Source organism: Primulina eburnea, chromosome 3, assembly GCF_022965805.1.
Source record: "Primulina eburnea isolate SZY01 chromosome 3, ASM2296580v1, whole genome shotgun sequence".
NCBI lineage: Eukaryota > Viridiplantae > Streptophyta > Magnoliopsida > Lamiales > Gesneriaceae > Primulina > Primulina eburnea.
The window spans coordinates 47,422,681-47,444,078 of NC_133103.1; the positions used below are offsets into that span (position 1 = coordinate 47,422,681).

General features: G+C 37.4%; 1 long non-coding RNA gene across 1 annotated transcript; it reads right to left on the reverse strand.

Moving 5' to 3' along the window:
• Positions 1-2,849: 2,849 nt before the first annotated feature.
• On the reverse strand, positions 2,850-12,172 carry LOC140828519 (uncharacterized). Its single transcript, XR_012117247.1, has 3 exons — positions 12,051-12,172; positions 11,595-11,649; positions 2,850-2,924 (listed from the first exon to the last, which is right to left on the reverse strand). It is a non-coding gene; the product is annotated as an uncharacterized lncRNA (long non-coding RNA).
• Between the last annotated feature and the right edge of the window lie 9,226 nt (positions 12,173-21,398).

Sequence of the window (21,398 nt, forward strand, 5' to 3'; positions counted from 1 at the left end):
GTCAATCTCGTCTTCAATTCAAGAAAACTAGCTTCACATTCATCTGACCAAATGAATCGCTGATTCTTCTGTGTCAGTTGGGTGATAGGTTTAGCTATCTTCGAAAATCCTTCAATAAAACGACGATAATATCCCGCTAAACCCATGAAGCTACGGATCTCAGGAACATTTGTAGGTCTCGGCCAATTCAATACAGCTTCGACCTTCGCAGGATCAACAGACATGCCATGTCTCGAAATGACGTGGCCTAAAAATACCACTTTGTCCATCCAAAATTCACATTTGGACAATTTAGTGTATAAATGACTAGTACGAAGAGTTTGAAGTACCAGTCTCAGATGTTCAGCATGCTCCTTCTTCGATTTCGAATAGACAAGAATATCATCGATAAATACAATAACGAATCGGTCTAGATAATCTCGAAAGACCCGATTCATCTCGAACTCGTACTTGATGATACCCAGAACGAAGATCAATCTTCGAGTATACAGAAGTACCCTGAAGCTGATCAAACAAGTCGTCAATACGAGGAAGTGGGTACTTATTTTTCACAATAGCCCTATTCAGCTGCCTATAATCAATACACATTCACATAGTACCATCTTTCTTTCGAACAAATAAAACTGGAGCTCCCCAAGGTGATACACTCGGTCGAATATATCCCTTATCGAGAAGATCTTGTAATTGTTCTTTCAGTTCTTTCAATTTCCATGGTGCCATGCGATAAGGAGCTTTAGAAATAGGCGCAGTCCCTGGCACAAGATCAATACAAAACTCAACTTCTCGATGAGGAGGAAAATCAGGAATCTCATCGGGAAATACATCTGGGAATTCTTTCACAACAGGAATCTCAGATAAAGAAGACTCCTTCTTCGAAATATCAATAGCGTAGATAAGATAACCTTCATCTCCGCTAGTCAACAATCGGGACATTTCCAAGGAAGATACCAATGGAATTTTGGCTTGGGAACCCTTGCCATAAAAATTCCACTTGGGTCCATCAATTGGTCGAAATCGAATCACTTCATGAAAACAATCAACAGTAGCTCGATTTGTCGTCAAGATATCCATGCCAACAATACAATCAAAGTCGTGCATTAGGAGGACAATCAAATTCAGAAATACCACATTATCCTCATATATCAATACACAATTATGCACAACTTGCTCAGACATAATAATCTTCCCTGCTGGTGTGGCTATCAACAAAGTATCATACAACGGGGTACACTCAATATCGTGAGATGCAACAAATACATGAGATATGAATGAATGAGATGCTCCTGTATCAAATAATACACGTGTAGGATAATCGAAAAGCGTGCAAATACCTGCAATCACGCCTCCAGGAGCTTTTCTCGCCTGATCCTCAGTCATGGCATACACTCTCACTTGAGGAGGAACATGGGCACTCTGACCACCCGGTCCTCGATATCGTGGGACACTCGACTGCTGAAAAGATGGAACAGGAACAGCAGGTCTCGTCATACCAGGGCCACCTCTAAATCCTGGCTGGGGTTGAGCAGAAGTCATACCCCTGTTCGGACATACTCGAGAGAAATGGCCTTCCTGCCCACACTGATAACAAGTACCAAACATACCTCGACACTGCTCGATAGTATGTTTACCTCCACAATGGCTACAATAGGGAGCAATCGCAGGACTCCCTCTCTGAGATCCACTAGAACTCGAAGAAGACGAAGAAGCAGAGCAAGTTTTCTTGAACTTTTTACCCCTCGGTCGCAAAGTAGGCTGCTGAGCTGACACCAGAGGTGGAGGAGTATACTGTGGACCTCCTCTCCTAAGTCCACCCTCGGTTGCCTTGGCTCGTTCCACTGCCTCTGCGTAGCTGGTAGGCAATCCAGAAACAACATATGTATATAAAGCAGGATGTAAACCATTTACAAACCTGATATATTTTGCCCTCGCATTTCCAGCTACGTGAGGTGCATATTTCAACAGAGTAGAAAATTTCGAAGCATACTCCGCAACAGACATCGTTCCCTGCTGCAGATCATTAAATTCATTCTCCTGAGCAATATAATAAGAAGGAGGAGAATACTGCTCCAAAAACTGGGCCTTGAAGACATCCCAAGTGACTTCAATCCTGGCCTCTTTCAATCCAATCTCAGCGGCTTCCCACCAAGATTTAGCTCGGTCTTTCAACTGATAAAGAGCAAGTTTCAGTCTCCGAGCCTTAGAATATTCAACAATATTAAACAAGTGCTCGATATCCTTCAGCCAGGCCTCAGCTCTTTCAGCACTCTCGGTGCCAAAGAATCTCGATGGTTTCAGATCCTGGAATCGAGACATCACAACATCCATGGGCAACCCTTCAAATTGCCCAACAATCCTCTCAGTACTGCTACTCGCAGTTTCATTGGTGTGATTCATCTACAAATCAAAAGATAAATATTACAATTTCATATCAATTTCATAATCCCATCATCTCATATCATCAATCTCATCAAATACTTACTCAAATCAACTCACATAAGAGCAAGTAATACAAATAAGTCAAACACATCGCACAATTCATTTGTGCCTATTCAAGTGTACACAAGACTCAATCGAGCATTCCCAGTTATGCTCTGATACCATACTGTGTGGGGCCCTTAGCTCCTAATCGTTATTACAATACAATCTTATTAGGGCTAATTAATTACAGCGGAAAAGAGTTTAAAATTTTATTTACGATGAGCCCAAATCATTTTATTTGAATACTAAAAATAGTATTTCATCTCACGTCATAAACATGCCCACACATAATCAAAGCCAATCATATACAAACAATCCTCGGGACATGTCCCGGTATATAGAAACATATACATATATACTGAGAACAAGAAATAAACATAAACCTCAGCCTAAGTTGTGGCTTCCTCCAGAAGTACCCTCTCCGGTCTCCTGATATCCTGGAGTACCTACCATTTTCCACACACAAAGACAACAACAGCCCCCTTTGGGGATGAGTGTAGTATCCCGATGCCTAATTTGAGTTAATTATTGGATTAATTATATTTCGGTGGGATCGGAAGGACCGAACAGAGTTCGGATCGTCCGAAGCGGGTTCGGATCGTCCGAAGAGGGTTCGAATCGTCCGAAGACAGGTGGCTGGACACGTGGAAGACATGCAGAGTTCGGATCGTCCGATCAGGGTTCGGATCATCCGAAGACAGGTGTCTGGACACGTGGAAGACATGCAGGGTTCGGATCGTCCGATAAGGGTTCGGAAGGTCCGAAGTGTACAGTGGATCGGATCGTCCGAAGTGGATCGGATCGTCCGATCGTTGTCTATAAATAGAGGCGCGAGGCTTCATTTGTTACTCGCCAATTCCGAGTGTTCCAGAGCGTTTTGGTCGTTTCTGATGGGTTTCTAGTCTTTTCCCGAGGTTTAGGCACTAGCGGGGAGCTACTGGTTTTGTAGCGGAGCTGTGCTCTAGTTGGGAGCTAGCGGCATCAGTAGGCTGACTACGGACGCAGACTTGATTCTAGGACTGATTGCTAGGATCTACTGGTTTGAGGTACGAAAGTACTATCCGAGATAGCAGGATTGAGTATGCTTTACTATGTGTTGCATGTTTATATGTTGCATTATTATCTGTCATATGATGCATGGTTTATTATGCGGCATTTGCATAATCATGTTGAGCCTGACTATTTTTGAGATAGCCTGTTGAGAGGGTGCTCAGCCCTCGTTTGTTGTGGATGGTTGGACCCCGTTGGCCGACGGTGGTCAGGTCACCGGTATATCCACAGGTTTATTTTGGTATGGGAGCCACCTCCTGGTGCGACGGCGCAGAGTGCTACATACCTTGACGTCATTTACCTGAGCAGTATTTCGATATACCCAGATCCTGGTATCCAGTACATTTTGCATACATGCATGTCATAGTCTTGTATACTCATGCTTTCGGTGCTGAGCGTTTTATGCTCACGTCCTCGGTTTATCTCTGTTTTGGACACCCTATTCGATGGGGCAGGTCTCAGGTTGGACGGTCCAGGAGGGAGTGGACAGGGAGCTGGCAGAGGTTGACCTGTAGTTGTTGGTATTTGTTCTTGGTATTTAGTTCGATCTGGTTGTTTAAGTATTTTGTACTTACAGATTCAATTGGGTTGTATTACTGTTTTTCCGCTGTTTACCTGATTCAGTTTTAAATGTTAATTTTGCATGCTTAAGTTCTGATTAGTAGGTGATTTTGGAACGGGTCACTACATTTATGGTATCAGAGCATGCATTAAGATTTTGGGATTTAGAACTGTTCTTTTGGGTTTAATCTCTGGTAACTTTTGTAGCTAAGAGATGTCTGGTTTTGACGACGATGCTAGTAGTCATGGCAGCGTTGGACGCTGGGGAGACCGCGACGATCGGGAGCGTCGTCGAGAGCATCGAGAACGTCGTCAACACCGTCGTGATGAGCCTCGGAGTTTTAGTATGCATCGGTTCTTGCAGATGGGGCCGAAACCTCTTTCAGGCGGTGAGACCCCGGATGTTGCGGAGAACTGGCTTGAGAGGATGGAGAGCTGCTTCAAGACTTTTCAGTGCTCGGCGGAGCAGCAGATTGATACCCTTGATTTCTTGCTGGAGGGTGGTGCGCTCAAGTGGTGGAGGTCTACCTCTGCACCGATAGTTCAGCGACAGGGTCGAGTTCTTTGGGCCGATTTCCGAGCCGCTTTCATGCTGCTTTACTTTCCGCCAGCTCTTCTGCAGACCAAGGCGATTGAGTTGATCAATCTGAAGCAGGGAAGTTTGTCTGTTGATGAGTATCAACAGAAGTTCTTTGAGTTGCTTCCATATGTTCCGCATGTCAGTGACAATTCTATGGCCAAGTATAACCATTTTCTTCAGGGCCTCAATCAGGAGATTTATGATCGGGTTGTTGTCTGCGATGATCCGACATCGTATGAGGGCCTTGTAAATCGTTGTCGCCAGGCTGAGGGCAGTTTGTTGAGAGGTCGAGCCATGCAGTCTGCTCGTCCTACTAGTTCTTTGGGTCCCCGCGCCCAAGCATTTAAAAAGGCTGGATCTACTTCTTCTTCCTCTGGATCTGGAGGAGTTCACCATTTTGGGAAGAAGAGGGGCCCGTGTCAGCACTGCGGGAAGGATCATCCGACGGAGCGTTGTCGCAAGGTTGCGGGTGCTTGTTACAAGTGCGGTGAGATGGGCCACATGAAGAGAGATTGTCCACAGACGGGCGGAGGATCAGGATCTGGTTCTCAGGCTTCAGTTCATCAGAGGCCACAGCAGGGACAGTCTACTCAGGGTTCTAACCTCCGACCGCGTACTCAAGGGCAGGTCTTTGCTCTTAACCAGGATCAGGCTGCTGAGGAGAACGAGAGAGTTATCGCAGGTTTATTTTTATTATGTGGATTACCTGCTTACGTTCTCATTGACACTGGTGCATCTCATTCATTCATATCTGCGAGATTTGCTAAGCGTCATGCATTACCTTTCACTTCTTTGGACGTTGTGGTATCTGTTTCCACACCGATGGGTCATTCGGTGCTAGCTAAACGTCTAGTTTTGGGTTGTCCTCTAGAGTTTGAGGGTAATGTTTTAACTGCTAATTTGATGATTCTTGTGATGGAGGATTTTGATTGCATTCTGGGAATAGATGTGCTGACTGTGTTTAGAGCTACTGTGGACTGTTATCAGAAGTTTGTGCAGTTTCGTCCAGTTGAGGGCGACAGTTGGTTTTTCTATGGAGAGGGAGCGCGACCCCCGATGCCTGTGGTTTCTGCTCTGAAAGCCTGTCGTGCTTTAGAGTCGGGCGAGGAAGGCTACCTTATCTATGCTATTGATTCGTCCGCAGATAGTGTCGGTATCAGTGACATTCCAGTAGTTTGCGATTTTCCGGATGTTTTTCCCGAGGAGATTCCTGGTTTTCCTCCCGTTCGGGATGTGGATTTCGGCATTGATTTAGTGCCAGGCACGGCACCAATCTCTAGAGCTCCTTATCGTTTAGCTCCATCGGAGATGCAAGAATTGAAACAGCAGTTGCAGGATCTTCTTGACAAGGGTATATTCGACCCAGTGTGTCCCCGTGGGGAGCACCAGTTCTTTTTGTCAAAAAGAAGGATGGTTCTATGCGGCTCTGCATAGATTATCGGCAGTTAAATCGTGCGACGATAAAGAATAAGTATCCGTTGCCACGGATTGATGATTTATTTGATCAAATGCAAGGTACCTCTGTGTATTCCAAGATTGATTTAAGGTCTGGTTATCATCAGCTTCGGGTTCATCAGGGAGATATATCGAAGACTGCATTCAGGACCCGGTATGGGCATTATGAGTTTCTGGTTATGCCTTTTGGGGTGACGAATGCACCAGCAGTTTTTATGGATCTGATGAATCGGGTTTTTCGGGAATTCTTGGATAAGTTTGTTGTGGTGTTTATAGATGATATCTTAATCTATTCGCATGATCAGCAAGAACACGCACAACACTTAAGGATTATTTTACAGACACTTCGCGAGAATCAGCTTTATGCGAAGTTGAGTAAATGTGAGTTTTGGATTGACAGGGTTGTTTTCCTTGGTCATGTCATTTCTAGCAAGGGAGTTTCAGTTGACCCAAGTAAGGTGGAAGCGGTATTGAACTGGTCGCGTCCGACGACAGTAGCCGAGATCCGCAGTTTTCTGGGATTGGCTGGGTATTATCGCCGTTTCATTGTCAACTTCTCTCAGATTGCTAAGCCACTCACTCAGCTCACTCGGAAAGATGTTTCATTTGAATGGACATCAGAGTGCGAAGAGAGTTTCTTGGAACTTCGCAGACGTTTGACATCTGCGCCTGTTTTGGCTTTACCGTCTGGATCTGGTGGTTTCAGTGTTTACACCGATGCCTCTTTACAGGGACTAGGGTGTGTTCTGATGCAGAATGAGCATGTGATTGCTTATGCGTCGAGACAGTTAAAGTCTCATGAGGAAAACTATCCTGTTCATGATCTGGAATTAGCAGCGATCGTTTTTGCTTTGAAAATCTGGCGCCATTATCTGTATGGTGAGCGATTTGAGATTTTCACCGATCATAAGAGTTTGAAGTATCTGTTCACTCAGGCTGAGTTGAACATGCGTCAGCGTCGTTGGATGGATCTACTCAAAGATTACGATTGTGAGATCAAGTATCATCCAGGATCTGCGAATCTCACGGCCGATGCTCTTAGTCGCAAGGTGAGGTTATCTGCTCTTCAGACTTGTGCTGTATCTGGGATTATTCAGGATTTCTGTTCGATGGGATTCAATTGTAAGCATCGGAAGGGAACAGAGAGTATCCGTATAGCTACTATTTTGTCCGAGCCAGTTTTGTATTCTCGGATTAGAGATGCTCAGATGTCTGATTCTAAGATTCAGAAATTAGCTCGGTTGGCTGATGGAGATAATACTTCTGGTTTCCACTATCAGTCCGAGGGTCTTTTGTACTTATCTGGTCGTGTTGTTGTACCGGAAGATGACACTTTGAGGGAAGAGATTTTGTCCCAGGCTCATCGTAACAAGTTGAGTGTTCATCCAGGGAGCAACAAGATGTATAAGGATTTGAGGACTCGATTTTGGTGGAAAGGTATGAAACGTAATGTTTATCAGTATGTCTCCAAGTGCCTTGTCTGTCAGCAGGTGAAGGCTGAGTATCGACGACATGGAGGTTTGTTGCAGAATCTTCCTATTCCGGAGTGGAAGTGGGAGCATATCACGATGGACTTCGTGACTCACTTGCCTATGTCTGTGGGGAATAGAGATGCTATCTGGGTGGTAGTGGATCGGCTTACTAAGTCTGCCCATTTTCTTCCGTATAACAGAGATTTCACTTTCGATCGGATGGCACGGTTGTACATTCAGGAGATTGTACGGTTTCATGGTGTGCCCGTGAGTATCGTTAGTGACAGAGATCCTCAATTTACATCTAGATTTTGGGGCAGCTTTCAGCAAGCTTTGGGCACTACCTTGAGTTTGAGTACTGCATATCACCCAGAGACTGACGGTCAGTCAGAGAGGACTATTCGTACTCTTGAGGATATGTTGAGATCTTGTGTGATGGATTTCGGGCCAGCTTGGCAGGATCATCTGCCGCTGATAGAGTTTGCATACAACAACAGTTTTCATAGGAGTATTGGTATGTCTCCGTTTGAAGCATTGTATGGTCGACGTTGTCGTACTCCTCTGTTCTGGGAAGAAGTCGGAGAACGACAGGTCGAGGGTCCAGAATTGATTCAGCAGGCCATGGACAAAGTTATTGTGATCAAACAGCGGATTAAGACTGCTCAGGATCGACAAGCGAGTTATGCGAACTCCAAGCGCAGACCTCTTCATTTTGATGCAGGCGAGAAAGTGTTTCTCAAGGTATCACCTTTTCGGAGGATTCTGAGATTTGGACTCAAGGGTAAGCTATCTCCGAGATTCATTGGTCCTTTTGAGATCTTAGAATGTGTGGGAGATTTGGCATATAGATTAGCTTTGCCACCGTATCTGTCTAGTGTTCACAATGTGTTTCATGTGTCCTTGTTGAGACGATACGTAGCGGATGAGTCTCATGTTTTGCATCCGACAGAAGTTCAGCTGAATCCGGATTTGTCTTTTGTGGAAAGACCGGTTTCGATCTTAGACCGGAAGGATAAGGTACTGCGGAATAAGACTATTCCTCTTGTCTTAGTGCAGTGGCAGCGCCGAGGTACTGAAGAAGCTACTTGGGAACTAGAGAGTCGCATGCGGTCAGAGCATCCAGAGTTGTTCTAGTTGTAGTATTTTCAGTAATGATTGTAATTTCAGTTGTACTTTCAGTTGTAATTCATTCTTAAGTTGAATGTATTGTTGTTCAGAATTGTCATTCTTCAGACTCGATTTCGTGGACGAAATCCTTTTTAGGGGGGGAGAATGTAGTATCCCGATGCCTAATTTGAGTTAATTATTGGATTAATTATATTTCGGTGGGATCGGAAGGACCGAACAGAGTTCGGATCGTCCGAAGCGGGTTCGGATCGTCCGAAGAGGGTTCGAATCGTCCGAAGACAGGTGGCTGGACACGTGGAAGACATGCAGAGTTCGGATCGTCCGATCAGGGTTCGGATCGTCCGAAGACAGGTGTCTGGACACGTGGAAGACATGCAGGGTTCGGATCGTCCGATAAGGGTTCGGAAGGTCCGAAGTGTACAGTGGATCGGATCGTCCGAAGTGGATCGGATCGTCCGATCGTTGTCTATAAATAGAGGCGCGAGGCTTCATTTGTTACTCGCCAATTCCGAGTGTTCCAGAGCGTTTTGGTCGTTTCTGATGGGTTTCTAGTCTTTTCCCGAGGTTTAGGCACTAGCGGGGAGCTACTGGTTTTGTAGCGGAGCTGTGCTCTAGTTGGGAGCTAGCGGCATCAGTAGGCTGACTACGGACGCAGACTTGATTCTAGGACTGATTGCTAGGATCTACTGGTTTGAGGTACGAAAGTACTATCCGAGATAGCAGGATTGAGTATGCTTTACTATGTGTTGCATGTTTATATGTTGCATTATTATCTGTCATATGATGCATGGTTTATTATGCGGCATTTGCATAATCATGTTGAGCCTGACTATTTTTGAGATAGCCTGTTGAGAGGGTGCTCAGCCCTCGTTTGTTGTGGATGGTTGGACCCCGTTGGCCGACGGTGGTCAGGTCACCGGTATATCCACAGGTTTATTTTGGTATGGGAGCCACCTCCTGGTGCGACGGCGCAGAGTGCTACATACCTTGACGTCATTTACCTGAGCAGTATTTCGATATACCCAGATCCTGGTATCCAGTACATTTTGCATACATGCATGTCATAGTCTTGTATACTCATGCTTTCGGTGCTGAGCGTTTTATGCTCACGTCCTCGGTTTATCTCTGTTTTGGATACCCTATTCGATGGGGCAGGTCTCAGGTTGGACGGTCCAGGAGGGAGTGGACAGGGAGCTGGCAGAGGTTGACCTGTAGTTGTTGGTATTTGTTCTTGGTATTTAGTTCGATCTGGTTGTTTAAGTATTTTGTACTTACAGATTCGATTGGGTTGTATTACTGTTTTTCCGCTGTTTACCTGATTCAGTTTTAAATGTTAATTTTGCATGCTTAAGTTCTGATTAGTAGGTGATTCTGGAACGGGTCACTACAATGAGCAAAGCTCCGTATGGAACAACCAATCATATATACCACAGATATCTAAACAATGATATATGATATGCAATGCATGTATGTCGTGGAGGTAACAGGTCAAATGCCCATCCACTGAGCACATGTCAGAATCAAACGAATCGTTATCAAATCAATGCTCGAGCTGGCACACCGGCCTCAATAAGGGATAATCGTATGATAGCGTCGATAAAGCGCCATCAAATCTCAAATCTCATATCCAATCATCGGGGCCACAAATGTCTATGCTTTACGGGTCATATAATACCAGCATAGCAATTGTGTTCACGAACCCCAGAATCCAATCAAATCATATCAGGGTATCCAAGGATCATAGCTCAACGTGCATGTCATGTATCGATGTATGCATCAGATGATGTGTGTTAACAAAACATTTATTTTATACATCGATATTCCAATCATAATGTCATGTATGCCACGTCAATCAGCAAATAAGGCATATAGACATGTATTCTCATTCCAATCAATCAAATCAATCCGACATATATCATGTGGGGCCCTTAGCTCCTAATCTTTATTACAACACAATTTGATTAGGATTAATTAATCACAGCGGAAAACGAGTTTAAAATTTCTTTACAACGAGCCCAAAACATTTCTTCTAGATTTATAATACTAAAAATAGTATTTAATCTTAAATCATAAAACACGCCCATACGTAATCAAAAACCAATCACATACAAACATATCATATCCTCGGGACATGCCCCGGTATATAGATACATATACATATATACTGGGAACAAGACATAAACATAAACCTCAACTCAACTATGACTCCCTCCAGAAGTACCCTCTCCGATCTCGTGATATCCTGGAGTATCTGCCATTGTCCAAACACAAAGACAACAACAGCCCCCCTTGGGGGTGAGCAAAGCTCCGTATGGAACAACCAATCATATATACAACAGATATCTAAACAATGATATATGGTATGCAATGCATGTATGTCGTGGAGGTATCAGGTCAAATGCCCATCCACTGAGCACATGTCAGAATCAATCGAATCGCTATCAAATCAAATCAATGCTCGAGTTGGCACACCGGCCGATATGGGAATACACATATGATAGCGTCGACGAAGCGCCATCAATCCCACATCTCATATCCAATCATATGGGGCCACAATTGTCTATGCTTTACGGGTCATATAATACCGACATAGCGATTGTGTTCACAAACCCCAGAATCCAATCAAATCATATCAGGGTATCCAAGGATCATAGCTCAACGTGCATGTCATGTATCGATGTATGCATAAAATGATGTGTGTTAACAAAACATTTATTTTGTACATCGATACTCAAATCTCAATGTCATGTATGCCACATCAAATCATCAAATAGGCACATAGACACGTATTCCAATCCAATCAATCCAATCAAACCGACATATATCATATAATACAGATACCTGTCGTATGTTACCCGATCGCAACATACCTCAATTCTTCATTTCCAGTTGATGTAGCCTGAAGATATTGATATTACACTTTATCTACATCAATAACATATTCATTCCAATCAATAACATACTCCAAAATCATTAATATGAGTTTCAAATATCATTTGAAACTTCAAAAATTCATATCAAATCATAATCATATCATAATTCAATTCCGACTTCGAATATGAATTTCTTGTCGGTTATTCTACTACATATATTTATCAGAATTAATAATAACTGACAAATAATTATTCAATCTCTATCCTACGATTAAAATTTCTCAATTATAACAAATTAGGAATAATTCTAAAATAACATCACCATAATCATCTCTTCTTCGTTAAAATCATACACTATTCAACAATCTTCTGTTTTTGTATGATTTAACAATTTATCGAATTTATTCTAAAATCGATGAATTTCAAACATCATCAAAAATATAAAATATATACCTCAAATCGAAGACCTCGTGTCAACGATCCTAGATCTGAAGTCGATTCGTCGATTCGATAAACCGATAAGTCGCACGATCGAAAAGAAAAATAAAAAACTCTTTTCTCCCCTTTCTCTCTCTCACGATCGTCCCCTCTGTAACTTTCAAAATGATATCTTTGATTTCAAAGTTATCATTTTATTTATTTATTATTTCTATTTTTTAAATTTTTTTTTTAATATTATATTATATTATATTATATTATATTATTATATTATATTAATAAATAATATATACTATTTAACATTTTAACTTCGGTATATCCTTTTGGATCAGTCAAACAATCAAATTTTCCAAAACTCAAAACATGAAACTTCTCTATCTTTGAGTTTTCTACGTCATTTCCAAATCTCAAATCATTTGGGCTTCATATGAAAAAGATATGTCACTCTTTACCATTTTGTCCTTAAAATTAATTCATTATTTTTCAACTTATCTACGAAAATGCCATCAAAATAAATTGAATATTTTTCAACTTATTTACCAAAATGTCATCAAAGCTATTTTAGCTCGGGGTCTCACATATCATATAATACAGATACTTGTCGTATGTTACCCGGTCTCAACATACCTCAATTCTTCGTTCCAGTTGATGTAACTTGAAGATATCAGTATAATACTTTATCTACATCAATAACATACTCATTCCAATCAATAACACCATTCAAATTCAATAATACAAGTTTCAAATATCTTTTGAAACTTGAAAATTCATATCAAATTCAAATCATAACATAATTTCATTCCGACTTCAAAACTTAGTTTCTTGTCAGTTATTCTACTGCATATATAACCCGCAAATAATTCTTCAATCTCAATCTAACGATAAAAATTCCCTAATAATAATAAATTAGGAATAATTCAAAATAACATCACTATAATCATCTCTTCTTCGTTAAAATCATACACTATTCAACAATCTTCAATTTCTGTATGATTTAACAATATATCGGATTTATCCAAAAATCGACGAATTTCAAATATCACCAAAAATATAAAATTTATACCTCAAATCAAAGACCTCGTGTCAACGATCCCAAAACTGAAGTCGGTTCGTCGATTGGATAAACCGATAAGTCGCACGATCGAAAAGAAAATCAAACTCTATTATTTCTCATCTCTCTCTCTTGCCTTCTTCGAGAATGACTTATGAGACTCACGTGAAACATGAGTTTCATCTTTATCTTTTTTCTTTTTTTTTTTTAATTTTTAATATTAATATTAATATAATATATACTATTTAACATTTTAACATCGGTACGTCTTTTTGGACCAGTCAAACGATCAAATTTTTCAAAACTCAAAACATGAAACTTCTATATCTTTGAGTTTTCTATGTCATATCCAAGTTTCAAATCATTTGAACTTCATATGAAAAAGATATGTCACTATTTATCATTTTGTTTTTAAAATTAATTCATTATTTTTCAACTTATTTACGAAAATACCATCAAAATAAATTGACTATTTTTCAACTTATTTACCAAAATACCATCAAAGCTATTTTAATCTCGGGGTCTCACACTCGTACTATAAATGTTTTAACATATGATAGTATATGATATGATAATTACACATCATAAAATATCACATATATATATTATAAAGTCATATCATACAATACAGATGTTAACATTAAATTCAATCATATCATATTATATCATTATATAATATTATATGATATAAATATGATAATTACATATAGTACAATATCACATAAATATTATAAATTTATATCATATAATACATATGTTAACAATTCAATATAGATCACTAACCCGACCCAAAAAGCGATTCATTTGTAAATCTCGATTCAAACTTGACCCAATGTCGACCCAAGGGTAAAATACAACCTAGACCCGACTGACACCCGACCCAAACTCCACCCATCTATAAACCCATAAAACCAAAACCCTAAACCTGAAACCTTGAGCTCCCTAAACACTATAACATAACCTCGACCCACGTGAAAACTCCACATCAAACATGATCAAATTACTTTATCTTTCAAAAAAAGTTGAACTTTTTTTAAAAAAAAATTATTTATTTGTTTAAATATGTGTTGATTTAGTTTTCAAAAAATGTATATGTGTATCCATATATTTGTTTTTTATTTGATTATTACTAATAATATGATTGATAATAATAATAATAATAATAATAATAATAATAATAATAATAATAATAATAATAATAATAATAATTGCAATATGAAAATTCGTGAATTTTCGTACGCAAATTTTTGAATTTGTACACTTATTATTTTTTAAACAAATTTTTTTATTTATTTAAATATACATTGATTTAGTTTGTTCAAAAAATAAAAGAAAATGTTTATGTGTGTCGATCTACTAATTTTTTAAAATTAATAAATTTGAGCCAATCAACGATTTAGAAAAATCTTTACATTAAAAATATTAAAACAATTATCTTAAGAAAATTTTTCACATATTCAAAATTTATGTCTAAGAAAAGAAAGTGATTTATCTTTCAAATGATTCCACATACAAAGAATGGAAGTTGGAGCTCAAATTCATTAATTTTAAAAAATAAAAAATAAGTGGATCGACACACATAAAAAACTTTTTTTTCTTTTTTTTTTAAAACTAAATCAATAGTAATAAAAAAATAAAAAAGTAATAAGTGGATGGATACGAATATACGTTTTTTTTTTCAAAAACTAAACTAACACATATTTAAATAAATAAAATTTTAAAACAAAAGCAAGTTCAATTTTGTTTTAATGATAAATTAATTAATATTTTACAAACCAATTTTTTTAAAAAAATTGGTTAACTGATTCACCATTTAAAGTGGTCTAATTTTCAAATTATTGAAATTGAGTTTGAACTTTCATTTTTTACATATAGTCTTCATATTTTACTAATAAAATATGTGTCCAAATTCAATTAATAATAATAATAATAATAATAATAATAATAATAATAATAGTGAAAAAAAATATAAATTAGGTATATCATGAAGGAACTATTATATTATAGTGAAAAAAAATATAAATTAGGTATATCATGAAGGAACTATTATATTTTCGAAATCTGATGAAGGCATGTAGTTCAAACTCTTAACCTCATCAAGATAGTTGTATTTAGTAAGTGGCCAAAATAAATGTGACACCCTCCTAAACCAGGTTCCTGTCTATGTGGGGATCTTCAATCAGAAACCAGATAATCAATTACCAAAAAGTAACTTTCTGCATTGACAAAAGATGGAAGTTCACAACGAAGAGTCGTCTGTAAGAAAAAATGACTCATAAAGAAGAATAAACGTGTAGGAAATGTCGACAGTTATAAGCCTGTATTTTTTACAAATAGTACATGTGTCGCCGCAAAATTATGAGACGCATATGCACATCTTTTTTTGACTCTCGAGCTCTCGATCAACTCATTGATAGTATAATAAATGATTATAAATAGTAGTGTTTGAGGTCTCTAAGTACAAACTTCATAAAAACAAAATTACATCATCTGTGGGGAGAGTTGGAATATGACCGTTTGGAAAGTTTCTGAAATTGTAACGGTCAAATTCGTCTTGCTGGACATTTTCCCGAGCTTAAACTGGTCATTCAGCGGTTGGTCAGCGGTTCAAACTGGTCAATGGTTGAACTGGTCAGCGGTTCAAATCGTCAGCGGTTGAAACTGATCAGCGGTTGAAACTGGTCAGCATCTCAACCGCAGCTCAACTAGTATGTTGCGCAGAACCAGTAGTGTCATCGCCATTTATCAGCATCTTAAGCTTCAATTTAGACTTTGACTTCAGAAGATGATTTGTAGATCATCGTCTTATCTTTCCAACGTATACTGAGTTGATTCATTCCAATAAGCGAGCTGAGAGATATGGCCAAAATATCGCAACTGCTCGTACCCAACAGATTGTTGTTTTCGTGCAATCAGTTTGATTATTCAGTAACCGGTTTGGCCTAGATACTATTTGATTTTGCCCAACTGATGTGAAATACAACTTGTTTCAAATTGAGTTTTCTGATCAGTCAAGTTGGCGAATTGTCATTTTAATCATCAAGCTGAGAGATATGGGAAAAATACTAACGCTGCTCGTTTTGAACCGTGTGCAAAATCCGAAATGTCTTGTCTGAACTTCAATCAGCGGTTTGACCTAGATAACCTTCGAACTGGTCAGACTGGCCTGATATATGACTTGTAGATAATTGAGTTGTATTTCCAACTGTTTTGGCCTTAGGTCATTTCGATCTCTGTTCTATAAGATATGCTCAAAATACTGTACCTCGCCAGAATTCAACCAGTTGTGAAATTGAAGTTCCAGCTTTCAACTTGATGTATCAACTTCACACTCAGGGGCGGATTTAGTGTAGGGCGAACGAGGGCCACGGCCCCCCCAAAAAATTTTAAAAAAAATTTTAGCGACGGTTGTGACGGAAACCGTCGCAAAATTCGCGACAGTTGTATCAACAACCGTCGCTATATGGCGGCCACGGCCCCCCCAAAAAATTTTAAAAAATTTTTTTAGCAACGGTTATAAGAAACCGTCACGGTTTAGCGACGGTTTGACAAAAACCGTCGCAAAATAAACTAAGCGGCCCCCAGTGCCAAAATCCTAGATCCGCCCCTGTTCACACTTGAGTAAATATATTAAAAACACAATAATAAGTTTTGTTATCATCAAAATCAAGATTGCTAGTGTTTCTGCAAACAACAAGAACTTTGTTCTCATTAACACTTGAAGTTATTGCTTGAATTTTTTAAAATTAAATAAAGTTTCTGAGTTTGGAAATGAAATGAGAAAATTTTTTGAAAGCAAAATATTCCAAAGTTGAAGAAGAATACTTGTAAATTTGGAAGATGACTTGAAAGTCTTATATCCAATAATTTTGCAATCACGTGTGGTGTGTTGAATTGTTAAAGTTGAAGACCCACACAATCGAAGACAGTCAAAAAATAAATTCAAATTTTTATTTTTTTAAAATAAATAAATAAATAATTTAATTAAGGTGTTATTAAGTTATATGTATAATTTCCTTTTAATATAATATTTGGTTAAATAATTTATACACATTAAAAATAGTTCTAAAGTTTTTGTATAAATTAATTTGTGTATAAAAATATTTATTCTGTTTTTCGTATGTATAATTTATTGTTTATGCATATACATATAATATTAGGTGGAATAATATTAATAGACTGAAATTTAAATCATAAATATTGTTTATGCTAGATTTCAGAACATTAAATTTCACATTACGTTCATATTAAATAAAATAAAATTGTTTATAATTTTTTTATGAACTTAACAAGTAAATGTTGATATAAATTAGTTTAATGAAAAGTTTTGCCGCATAAAGATTCACATAAAATGAATAATTATGTTAAATAATAATTATAAGGTAACATAAGAAAACATAATCTGAATGAGTTCTTTATATATCGGTTTAAACTGACTTGACTTGTCACTGGTCTCCCTGAGAGACGTTGCTCTGTCTAGAAGTGAAGTATTTAAAGGGCATGAGCCTTATCTACCATTCTTGGGAGCACTTTTCAAAAATTCCGATTGTGTCACTAAATAATTGTTATATAAAGTATTCAGTACAACCAAAATTTTGTTGATCGAACTGTATAATTTTAAATAATTTCTAATAATGAAAAATTATGCATTAAGTAGATTTGGATCACATAATAGACATTAATTACAATTAATTATACAAACATAATAAATTTTACCCCACATGGATTTTTTTTAATTTTATATAACTAATTAGGTTAAAATATCAAATTATATTTTCTTAATTTACCCATATGAGTTAAGGAAAAATATACTTTGATAGTTTATCATAAAGTTAACGGTAAAATCTTATTAAATTAAAACTTTAGCTCACATACATATTTTATGTCGCAAGATTTTTGTGACATGATTTACATTGGTAAAACATGATATTTACCTCAAATTTTTAAAGCTATAAGCATATTATATTTTTATCCAGTTATGCAACCTACGAGATTTTCTGATATGAAATGTGACATTGTCGAACTAAATGACGATAACTATAAAATATGGAAAGAAAGATTTTTTCTTTAGTTGGGGTGGATGGATATTGATTATACTACACAAAAAGACAAACCATATACTATTACTGAAAACAACATTCCAGACGATTTTGATCTTTATAAAAAATGAGAGCGTTCTAATCAACTCGTGTAATGTTCACAAAGACCAAAATCTTTGCTGATATGTATGGTTTCGTCGATCAACATAATAATGTTAAATAATTACTTAATGATATTGATGAGCAGTTTCAATATTCAGATAAGGCACTTGCCAAGACCAAATTATGGAATTCTCTTTATTAAGGCTCACAAGCATGAGAGGTCTGCTAGAGCGCATCATGAAGATGAGTGGCATAGTGGCTCAATTGATATAACTTAAAGTGGAAATGTCTGAAACTTTTTTTGTGCACTACATTTTATCCACTCTTCCACAACAATATGGAGTGTTCAAAATTTAGTACAACACACATATAAATAAGTGGTCAATCAATGAATTGATGACAATGTGAGTTCAAGAAGAATGAAGGTTGTTGATGGAAACAAGTGATAATGTTTTTATGACTGCACAAAAAAAATATAAAAAGCAAATTAAAGTCAATGGAAAAAGGGAAAAAAAATTCTACCCAAACATGACACCAAGAAAGAATCCAAGTGTTTCTTCTATAAAAAGACTGGACACATGAAGAAAGATTTCACTATATTTAAGGATTGACTTGAAAACAAAAGTATTCTTATTTCATTTATTTTTTTATGAATCTAACATGATTAATATGATTTATAACACATGGTGGATTGATTCTAGTTCTACAATCCATGTTACAAATAACTTGCAGGGTTTGTAAAGCCTAAGAAAACCACCAGGAAATGAGCGGAACATCTATTCATTAAACAAGATGTCTTCGCATGTGGAGGCTATTGGCACTCGCTGCCTAGTGTAGAATAGTGATTTTATTTTAAAATTGGAAAAAAAACATTTTATATTCTTAGTTTTTATAGGAATTTAATTTCAGTTTCAAATCTTGTACTCATTGCTCATTCATATAAGTTCTTGGATAAATCAATAAATTTATTTTATAAATCTAATTTGATTGGAAACGGTACAATGATGGATAGTCTTTTCTCTATTTATTTGCAAAATAATAACATCACTATGCATGTTGAATGAGATATTAAAAGATTAGTAAGTGATGAAGTATTTAGTATTTTAGATTTTACTGATTTTGAGACTTGCATGGACTGCATTAAGAGAAAATAGACCAATAAGTCTAAAAAGGTGTCAAGAGGAGAAAAAAAAAAAATAGAAATCATACGTTCAGATATTTGTTGTCCAAATATGGACATGCAAAATCTGAAATACTTCATTTCTTTCATTGATGATTACTCACGATACATGTTTATCTACATGCTTCATAACAAAAATGGAGCACTTGAAGCCTTTAAGGGTTTCAAGGCTGAAGTGGAGAAGCAATGTGAAAAACAAATTAAGACTGTGAGAACCGATAAAGGTGAAGAATATTATCATAGATATACTGAGAATGAACAGACACTTGATCCATTTGCGAAGTTTCTCCAAGATTATGGGATTGTTGCCCACATACTATGTCTTGTTATCCGGACCAAAATGGCGTAACTGAGAGGAGAAACCGAACGTTCACTACAAAAAAAGGCTAAAAACAACGGTGAAAAACCATTGACGTAGGTCTTGTAAAACTGTTGTTAAAGACCCTGTGGTTAAAGGGCGCGCTCAAAGACAACGGCGAAAAACCGTTGTCGTAGACGTCTAAAGACGACGGTGAAAAACCGTTGTCGTAGGTCTTGTAAAACCATTGTTAAAGGTCATGTGGTTAAAGATGTGCTCAAATACAACAGTGAAAAACCGTTGTCGTAGCACCAAAAAAATCGTTGTTAAAGGTCTTATGGTTAAAATCGTCGCTAATTAGCGACGGTTGTTCATATGATCTCCGTCGCTATTGTTTTATATAAAATAAAAAAAATACTTTATAATTTAATAAATCTAACAAAAAAAACTTACAATCTTACTAAACTATTAATATTTATAATTTTAACCAACACTTAAAAATTTATCCAGAATTGAAGCGAAATTAAAATCGTGGAAGAGAAAAAAATTTATTGTAGCAAGAAAATGGACCGAGGACGCGGATATTTATAGACAATTTGCGACGGTTTTTAGCGACGATTTTGGCTTAAACTGTCGCTATTAGCGACGACTCTTATTAAACTGTCGCTATTAGCGACGGTTAAACAACGACGATTCTTTAAACAACTGTCGCAATTTTTAAATTTTAACCGTCGCTAATTTAAAATTGCGACGGTTTTATAACGACGTTTTTAACAAAAACCGTCGCTAAGTTAAAAATGCGACAGTTTTATGATGATGTCGCTCTAAAAACCCTAATTTAAAAATGCGACGGTTTTATGCAAACCGTCGCTATATTTAGCGGCGGTTGAAGAAAACAGTCACTAAATATAGTGTGTGATATTGGTTTTTTTAACAACAGTTTTTTAAACACTGATATTAAATGATTTAGAGTGTTGCTTGGAAAGCTATTTTTTTAGTAATACGACAACAGTTTTTTCAAAATCGTTGTCTTGGCCCTAAAAATGTACATAGACAACGATTATATAAACTGTTGTCGTAGCTACTAAAAAAACCGTTGTATTTCACTGACGTTAATAGACAACGGTTTTTAAAATCGTTGTCTTAGCTACATAAAAACGCGCTCATAGACAACCATATTAATAACTGTTGTTGTAGCTACTAAAAAAACCCACTCATAGACAACGGTATAAAAACCACTGTCGTAATCCATAAAAGACAACGGTTTTAACAAAAATCGTTGTCTTAGCTAAATAAAAAACCAGCAAAAAGACAACGGTATTGAAAACCATTGTCTTAGCAACCAAAAAGCACGTCCATAGACAACAGTTTGCTAAAACCGTTGTCGTTGACCCATAAAAGACAACGGTTTTAAAAAACTGTTGTCTTTTACAAGAAAAAATTCACAAAGACAACGCTTTTCATTGAAACCGTTTTTAAAAGGAAAAAGACAAAGGTTTCTGATAAAACTGTTGTCTTTTAAATGTGGTTGAATGTGAAATTTCTTGTAGTGGTTATTAGACATGGTGATGAGCATATTTAGTAGGTCTAAACTTCCTAAATCCTTGTGGATTGAAGCTCTTAAGACAACTGTATATATATTACATCGAGTTCCAACTAAGGCTGCCCAAAAGACGCCATTTGAATTACTGAA